The 9729-nt window shown below is 41.2% G+C and overlaps 1 long non-coding RNA gene across 1 annotated transcript; it reads right to left on the reverse strand.

Moving 5' to 3' along the window:
* Positions 1-4540: 4540 nt before the first annotated feature.
* LOC122460050 lies at positions 4541-9384 on the reverse strand. The gene is made up of 3 exons (XR_006281102.1): positions 8964-9384; positions 5664-5717; positions 4541-5129 (listed from the first exon to the last, which is right to left on the reverse strand). It is a non-coding gene; the product is annotated as an uncharacterized LOC122460050 (long non-coding RNA).
* Positions 9385-9729: the final 345 nt, after the last annotated feature.

The following is a 9729-nucleotide window of genomic DNA, read 5'->3' on the forward strand; positions in this document are numbered from 1 at the left end:
GGTGCTGCCCTTTTGCTGTCTTGCCTGCCTGGCTAGAATTCTACTTATAAAATACAATCAACAGTTTTTGAGGAGAGGAATTTCTCACTCTGTCTGTCAGTCCAATCCACAAATGTTCCCCTTAACACCATGCACACACACACACACACACACACACACACACACACACAAATGTTGACCTCCAGGGCAGGAAATCTTCTGAAATCAATGACAGCCCTGTTTAATTATTATGATTGTTATTTATTTTCATAGCACTGCAGTGTGCAAATTGTTTCACAGGTATTTATAAAGACAGTCCCTGCCCCCACAGACTTGACAGTTTACAGAGGCATCCAAAGAGAACCCCTGACTGGTCTGTAGTAAACAGGCTTGTGTTTGCTCTGTAAAGGATATCTGTGAGAGCTCCTGCATCCTTAATGTTTACAGAATAAAAGAATAATTAGATCCTTGCTTGCTAAGTCTCATTTTGCTTATTTTATGATGAAAATTCAGTATACATTTAACTGCATTCTTTTCATTTTCCAGTAAACAAGGAATTGATGCACTGGCTCAGAAAACCTTGAACTTGGAGGAAAGAACATGTGTTATTTCAAACTAAATGAAGCATGAAAAGTTTAGTTTGGTGGTGATCTCTCCATAGAATCTTATATGGTTGAATTTTCCATAAAGTAATAAACAGTCACTGAAATGGGTTTGTATTCAGACACACTTGGCTCAGCAAGCTGTGGTTTAGCCCCATAGGTAAGCTCAGGTTTGACGTGGGTTAATATAAAATACTCCTTGACGACTTGCTGCGGTAGCTGAAATCTTATGCTTGGTGAACCAGTAAGAGGGTTCAGATCCAATTCTTCCACAATTCCTGAAACTGGAACAGGCCTGGTCAGTCAGTGCCCTACTTCATCAATCCTGTGTGGCTGATCGGTCTGAGTTTCACTAAGAAAACAGAATAAGGGAGTCCTGAGACACACAGATGTAACATAAATAAAAAAAAAAACATTCACGTTTTCAACTGTCCACACATTCTGAAGCAAGTTGCACCTATGTTATATTACTCAGCATGTGGTTTCAATTGTAACAACAATGCATATTTGTTCGACTACATGCTGGCTGCTAACTACACTACTAGCAGTGTTTAAATATGGCATGGCCTATGACTGACTCCCTTTCAGGGGTCAAGTGTCTGGCATGCGCTTGCTATGTTATGGTCAATATAATATTATAGATTACCCAAGCACAGATCTAGACTCTTTGATGTCATGAAGGCTTATGTATACACAGTATATATACACTGTGTATATACACCTTTAGGGAGGGAGAAGGGGAAAGGAAAGAGAATGCTCAATGTCCCTGTAGGCCTTTCCAGCATTTGTCGTTCCCTTTTCATTTGAATTTGCTTGAAACCATCTTTCCCATAAAGAATTAAACAACAACATTCCCCACCACTCACCAAAATGAGTTGATCACCTCTTAACTTGTGTTCACAAGGAGACTTTTCTTCTTTTATACCACTGACATGTTGGCTCTCTCTGCAGGAAAGCTGACGACTAATGTTACACCATGGAATTTCACAGCAATATTTGATAGTACTTAGTCTCTATCAAAACATTTATATTCATGGCTTTCAGTGTTCCAGACTCATGGATTTATGACATGGCCTATTTTTTTTTTTGCCTTTAGTTCCTGCACAAGTGGAGAGATAAAAGTGTAAATAGAATTAAACATCCTTTGATAAAGCAACCCTATTTTACAACTTGCCGTGGATTATTTAACAATAAAAGGGAGCTGTATCCATCAGTCTACTGGACAAAGAAATTGATCCCTGCCATACATCTTGGATGTGCTTTATTCTTCTGAGCCATTTTGCTTTGTAATTGTTTAATATATTAGTGCCGCCTGTCACTTCCCAATATTAGAGCCAGTTTTCAGTTGTTTATAACTGTGAAAATTATCTATTTGGGCTGAAATTTTACATTTCAGATTCAGGGTGGCTTTTTGTTTATTTTTTTAATTTCAAACCAAATGGCTCAGCCATTTCCAGGTACAATATGTTGTTTTGCCCAAAGGTCTTTGAAATGCTCTAGCACCCCCAAAGCTCATTTGCAAATGCTCAGTAAAGACTTGAGAGTTCACCAGCTAAAATACATGATTATGTAATAAAAGGCTGCATTCAGATTGCATACACACAAGGAGGCCAAATTTACATTTCAGAGGCAAACTTCATTCTGACATTTCCGAACTTTTGAGCGCTTGACTTCACAATCTTAATGTTCTTTTAATGTACCTTTCTATATATAAATTAAAGAAATAGAGAAGACTAGCGGTTCAGGACACATTTGTTTCTTTTGCTTCTGGAAACAACCTTTAAATACATTTCTCCAATCCATGTGACAGAAAAAAGACCCGAGCTTGGAAAAAGCTACCAGCAAGATCAGAATTTTAATGAGTGAGGCCATTAAAAACTGCAAGAAAAAAAAACAAACAAAAAGCCATTTAAAGATTTTACATCCATCTCCACCGTAAAACATGCCATCCTGTTCCTCCTACCCTCCAGGCTTCAGGGCATCTACTGGCTGCCACAATGGAGCCATGTCTTGCACCACACCCGAGACTTTTATGGTGCCACTTCAGTCACAGAAAAAGATGGTCCTAAGCATAATGAATAAGGGCTCTGTTTTGTGTTAAAATAGAGATCAAAGCTTTCCAGTGAAAGTCCCCAAGAAGGAGGATAGGTTTACAGGTTTGTCTACCCCCCCCCCCCACAAAGAATGTTCTCTCCACAGCAGAGTCAAGTGTTTTCTATAGACATCAGTGTACAGAACCGTCAACAAAATGTGAGCTCCTTGTATTTTTGGAAAATCAGTCCACAGCTGAAAGAGTGTAAACCTGAATTCTGATGGGACCCAGAGAGCATCCCCACAAACATGCTGGGTGAAGAAAGTAGGATTTGTTTAGTATTAAGTTTCCTCAGGTTTCCCCTAGGTACACTCAGTTTACATTTTCTAATTCAGTTTGTCCCCTTTCAAAGTCTTTGAGAGTTTGCAGGTCTTCTTGCAAAAATAAAAAAAATTAAGACAGTGTGGAAAAGGACAATGACCAAATCACATCATCACTATAACTTGGTAGACATGTTTTATTACACATCACCAATAGACTGAATAAGACAGATCTGTTAAGTACAGGAATGTGGTGGTTGTCATTACTATCTTCCTTCAGAGCTCACTGGACACTCATTGCTTACATACTGAATGTAGGGACTGGGAGCTAATATTTTACAGACAGTAACAAGCTAAAGGTGAGTAGCTGATAGGAACAGAAGTGGCATGAGGTAGATTCCTTCACTGTTTTTGGAAGTTGAACAGTAGCCATTCACTGACAGATCTTAGTGCATCTAGAAATAGGGTCATTTATTGAAGCAGAGAGCATTTGAAATAGCCCAGAGTTCCCATCATACTCTCTATCTATCTGGTTTCTGATATACCATGCCCCTCATCATAGTATCAGAGCTTCCATGGAAGCTAATTACTCAGCAGTTTTGAAAATCAAGCCATTATTTAAGTGGCCAAATAAATACTTATAAACCTAATTCTATTTTGGAATATCCTGGCGTAGATGTCTCTAAGGTGCCACAAGTACTCCTTTTCTTTTTGTAAATAAAAAGACGACAGTAGGAAAATGGGATCAACAGTGGACATGCTAAAATCACCTTTGGGGGGAAATTGTTAGTGACATTTAAAAATGAGGACAGATGGATAAGGATAATTGTCAAAGTAAGCAAGGTAAGCTAGGGCATACCTCAGAAAGGAATAATTGCTTGCTGATCTAAGAGGCAAGGATCATAGGTAGTCACTCAACCAATTCACTTAGTGCTAACTGATTGAAAGGTATTCAAGTGGAGTCAGCAGGAGCTAGGAATATGTGGAAGCAGTGCACACAGGACCTGGGAGATAAAGGGAGGAGGCCTCACATCACAGAAGCAGCTTCCACAGCCAACACTCCATGTGGTGTTGATGGGCTCTCGGGGCAAAGAGAGAGGTCCCCCACAACAAATGGGGTGGGGGTGAAGGGGGAAAGGAAGGAAGGAAACTGGAAGAAAAAAGTGTGTGGGTGTGAAACTGGAAGATATTGTATCTGAGAATAAAAACACCTCTTTCACTTAATGAAAATCACTCCACAATAAGATTGTTGGGGCAGGGGCAAATTAATTTTGCATATGTGCAGCACAAGCATGTGCAAGACACATTGCATTAAATAAAAAAATTACACACAAATGATCTGCTAAAAGCCTCAGGCCATGCGTTGACAGCTAAAATACAAAGTTACATGTTATGGGCCAAATTCAGCTATACCCACATAGACATGCAAACCTAGTTGGGCTATCAGATGCCAGACTTTGGCCTATAAAGCATATAGATAGAAAGTATATATCCTACTGCCTAAAGCAGGACAAATGGGAAGTGGAGGCTTACATTCTCTCAGCTCTTCCACTTAACAGAGCAAATATTTTGATTTATCCACTTGTTTATTGTTCTAGTCTGTGGGTATTTCTTTTCCCATGCAAAATGCCAAAGAAGAAACAAACATTTTAACCCCTTTATTATAAAGTGCATTTGGAGCTAGACTGGTGGTGTCCTATTTCTTCAGCCAGCACCACCTAGCAGAGAGTGTTGGCAACATCCCCACCCAGAAATAGAGGTGAGAGACTTTCAGATGAACCTCCCTTGCAATCCAGTTTCTGGGAGATTCTGTGATGGGTCCATGCCCCAAAAAAAAAAAAAAAAAAAATTAAAAGTCACCACTTATGGTCAGCCATGTGCGGCCAAGGCAGTCATGAAACAAAAAGCCTGACCACACATACTTGCTTCACTCGGTAGCAGAGAATTTATCAGACCTGTACTATGCAGCCCATACAGTAGGATAGCTGAGGATCCGTCTCAGGATGGGATTTAATCAAATAATTATCTGTTAGTTTTAGTTAACCTGCATGTCAGGTTATAGTTCTGCATTTCATTGTCCAGGTGGTTACAGATGTTTGCATATTTTTGTCCTTGTCTTTTCACCTCCTCAGCTTTGATTTAAGAGTTGTTATTCTCAGCAAATAGAAAGTGTGAGAAAATCAAATCCATCTGTTTCTGCCAAAAAAGAGGAAATGGAAGAATGGAACCAACAGAAAAATTCACTTGCTAAAAACCACTTACGCATACCACAGAAAACTCTGCCAACAAAACCAGTGTTCAGACATGATGATCAAAGTAAACAAACTGCCTTCCTGGTAACAAATCCACATCACCTGTCAGTCTTGCCAGATGATCAGTTGCCTTTGGTCAATTGCCACTTAACCAATTTGAGAAATATTTGACATCTACCCATCATAAGCTTTCAATTTCTGTATAGCACTCACAGATCAGTTCAATGGTAGAAAAATACCAGCAGTGAACCAGAGGTAATAATTTTACTCTATAGATTCAAACCAAATTTATTTAATTTTAAGGGGCAGGAAAGTAATTTTCAGGCATCCTACCCATCACCATTTATGTTTTTGCCCATAAAGAAAAGATTTTGCGCTATTTACATACACAGATAAAGGGAGGCAGCATTGCACAGTGGATAGGGTATGAGACCAGGACTCAGGAGGCCTGGGTTCTATTCCCAGCTCTACCACTGACCTGAAGAGTGACTTTGGCCAAATGTCTTTGCAGCTCTGTGCCTCAGTTTCCCATCTGTAAAAAGGGGATAAAAAATGCTGACCTCCTTTGTAAAGCACACTCAGCTCTTCTGATGAATAGCCCTAGATAAGAGCTAGGTATTATTAAATCTGATAATATACAATTATATTTACATTAATAATCCCTAATCATAATGCCTACATTCATCAGATCCAATTAATGAAATAAATTTCCCTTTGGATTTTTTATCATATTAGTTACCTTTTGATATCTAGCTTCTTAAGTGGGTGTACAGTATATTATGTCTTTGATCCATAATCTCACTGAAGGTGCAGCATTTCTCATCCAATTTAATGCAGTATACTTCTTTTGCAATTAAGCACAAACCCAGTCACTTTTATTGCCATTGCTATTGAACTTCAAACACGTTTTAAATGACATTGCCAGGATAAAAACTGTGGATCAGGTTCACTCTGGCTGCTTTGTGCCACTCTGCCAACAAAAAGCAACCTAAATGGCTACTTTAACTGGTTTGGGCTAATTTGCATCACCACAGCAGTGCAAAGCAGGCATTCTACTGGTGAATCTGGTTCTGTATTTTTTTAAAATAAAAAATAAAAAAAAAGTGTCCCTACCTATGATATTAACAAAATAATTTTGAAAGTCTGGTTTACTGTTCAACATTACCGCTGTTTGCTTACTAATTAGAAGCTCAGCTCGGTTTACTGGAGTACAAAGAGAGAGTAAGGAATTTATTTCTTCTAGTTCTGGCTCTACCAATAACTCATTCAGTGGCCTTGTTGCACGGCCTTTCTGTGCCTCTGTTTCCCCATTAATAAAATAACCACCACCAATCTACTTATTGGGGAGTTAGGAGAAATTGTTTTCCCCAGGTTAAATCCCTATTATTTTGTATTTCACTCAACTTGGATAAAGACAATAGTCACTCTGGCTTGCATTTAGTCAGATTCTAGCCAATTTTACTTTCATGTTTTCATGCACTGGCACATGAAAAGTAGTATTTGAGCTGGCAATGCTAAATGGGCACTTTCATTTAAAAAAAAAAAAACAAACAACCACAGTCTGCTACAATTTTTAAAAGACCATGAAAACATTCTGTTTCTCATAGGCTTTACAAAATCTTGTTTTTTTACAATATCCAATTCCTGGGCAAGCTTTGATCTGGTAATGTTCCTTTATGACCAGTTCCCACCCTGCCCTTTCCTTACCAACTCTGAATGTTGGGCATGGGGAGGTAGAACCTGCTTCTCCTCTTGCACTGCAACCCAGGGTAAGTATTAACTAGCCTACGAGTTAAGTAAGCCCCTTTATTCCCTTACACAGGCAGTGAAGATCTAGTGGTAGAGGCTCTCAATTGGTATTCTAAACTAGTACTAACCTGGTACTTTGTTATTCAAGATTCTGGAACATAAAGAAACAAGGCAACCTACATTTTGAAGTGAAAGGTTTTGCTTTAAAAATTTTCAGGTTTCATCCAACATCCAGCAGAGATCTGTATGATTATGCAAGAACCCAGAGTCTTTGAGGTAATGAGACACACATTCCAATAGTCAGCACTGGCCTTTCCCACACGTTGAGAAAAATCCCTTTCCCATCACACTTTACATTAGACTGGGCACCCAGGCACCTTCTGCTTTCACAGTGGATCAGAATCTCACCTTCTCCCCACGTCCATCTAACAAATCAGAATCATGGAACCATAGTTCGTTCATATTCTTCCGATTGACTGGTTCTCTCTTTAGATGAGAGCTGGAGAAGCTGTTTTTCACCTATTTGCTGCAAAAAACAAAAAAGTATTCCCTCTCTGATCATAACTATTTGGGTTTTTTAACCTGAAAACCAGTTGAAAGAACTTTAGGTAATTAGAGAGTATCCCTGTCCCTAAAGGAAGTGTTGGAAATAAATCCTGTGAATGCAAAAACACTCTTCAGTTATATAAAATTTGTCATTGGCAGTAAAAAAAATTTAGTTAGTTCAGAGGAAACACTTTAAATTATGACTCATGACTAAGGATTCACATCATCAGAAATACATGGAACATTTCTAATAGCCCAATATAGAACCAAGGGCATTCTAGGCATCAATGCTACTGGACCTGTGAGATTTCCACTGCTGCTGGTGATTTGTAGAAAACACCATGCTATACTGAGAGGCACAGATCAGTCTTCTAGGAATAAAATGTACTTAATTACATACTTAATTATAGTGTGGGTTTCCTTTTTGTAGTATTTTTTTCTATGCTTTTTTAGTCAAACTCGAGTTTTAGGAGTCTTATTAGTGCTTAAAGGATTATTTTCATTGAAGGTTGTAAGTAAATAAAAGAGGCCATGTTTGGAAACTCTGGGCAACGGGACAATACTCCCCATCCCTGTGGATGCATTCCACCAGCATCCTTTCTCCAGGGATAAGCCAATGCAGCTTTACCAAGTGCCACTGTATGAGGGAACAGGTTGAGGCTGTATCCACTAGACCCCCCTAGGGCTTTTCCCCACCCACAAGGGGATGATGGCTATTCCATGCCTTTTCTTCCACCCTCCAACCTTGGTCCAACCACAGAATTCAGCAACCCCACAGTCCATCATTGGGCAGTCATGGCTCTTATGCCCTGGCTGTCCACAGCACCAGCATACAAGTTGCCCTGGGCGGCTATGGGTTCCCTTGTGCTCCTCCCGTCGCTTGTCTTCTGGCTTCCCAGCAGGGTGCTCACAGGGTTTCTTGCCTCCCTCTGAGTTTCTCAAGGTCCAATGCCCCCCCAGGGGGAAATCTGCCTTTGCATATTCCTCTGTGCTTTTGACCACAGCTTCTATAGTGTCAGGCTGATGTCGCTGCACCCAGACCCACATACTACTGGGGAGGAGCTACACAAACTGTTTGAGGATCACCTGATCCATAATATGTCCCACTGTTTGGGCATCGGGTCTCAACCACCGTATCGCCCAGTCGATCAATTACTGAGCGAAGGCCCAAAGCCGCACAGCCCCGCCCTCTGGACTGCCCAAAACTCTTGCCAGTATTTTTCTGATGAAAACCCCAGGCAGTTCAAGATGGCTGCCTTCACCAACTCATAGTCCCTAGCCTGGGCATCCATCAGGACCATATGCCACTATATATGGCGCTTGCGCCTCCCCAGCAGAATATGGGGCTAGCAGCAGGGCCCAGGATGTCCTGTCCCATCCCACATCCAGGGCCACCCACTCAAAAGTGCCCAAAAAGGCATCAGGGTCATCCACAGAGGCCTTCTTACAGATGCTGATGCCTAGAGAGCGAGATGGGACTCACCAGTTTCTGCAGGAGCTACTGCTGCACCACTGCCTGTTCTTTGATAAAGACCTGCAACATCCATTGTTGCTCACCTGCCAAGCCAATGGAGCTTGCCTCTCCAGCTGGTGGGACTGCTGAAAGGCCTGCAGTGTCTTCTGCACCTCCCAGTGTTGCTCCATGAGCCACTGCAGAGTGCCCTCCATCTCCGGGTCACCAAACTATGTCTCTGACAAAGGATCCCAGACAAGTGTAGCAGGGTTCCATTACCTACCCCTCTTCCTGAGGCCCTCTTGCCCTTCCCAGTGGAAGGCTCAGAGAGGCTTCAGGATTGTGCAACACCCATGTCTTTATTTACTTATTGTTGTCCCACCACCAATATCCATCTATATGCAAGCTTTACAAGTTTGGTTACTTCCCTTACAGGAAGGGTCAGCCTTCAGCTAGGAAGCCTCTAGCTCCCTCCCTCACTTCTACTTCTACTTCTACTTCTACTTCTACTTGCCCTTGCCCTTGCCCTTGCCCTTGCCCTTGCCCTTGCCCTTGCCCCTACACCACCCCCCCCCCTTACTTCTAGCTCCCTCCCAGCCTTTAAAGTCAGACCAGCAGGTGTTGCCAATCCTCAGGCAGGCATCAGGCCTTTTCCATCAGCTCCAATCTGCTTCCCTTGTTTGGAGCTGACTAGGCAGGGGCTAATTAGGTGCTTCTGCACCAGCACCCTGCTACAGAATTATATAGTGCATTCAGCATTCTCTTTGGCCAATAGAAAGTATCAGTCCCTTGCTGT

This window comes from Dermochelys coriacea, chromosome 4 (assembly GCF_009764565.3).
Source record: "Dermochelys coriacea isolate rDerCor1 chromosome 4, rDerCor1.pri.v4, whole genome shotgun sequence".
Classification (NCBI taxonomy): domain Eukaryota; kingdom Metazoa; phylum Chordata; order Testudines; family Dermochelyidae; genus Dermochelys; species Dermochelys coriacea.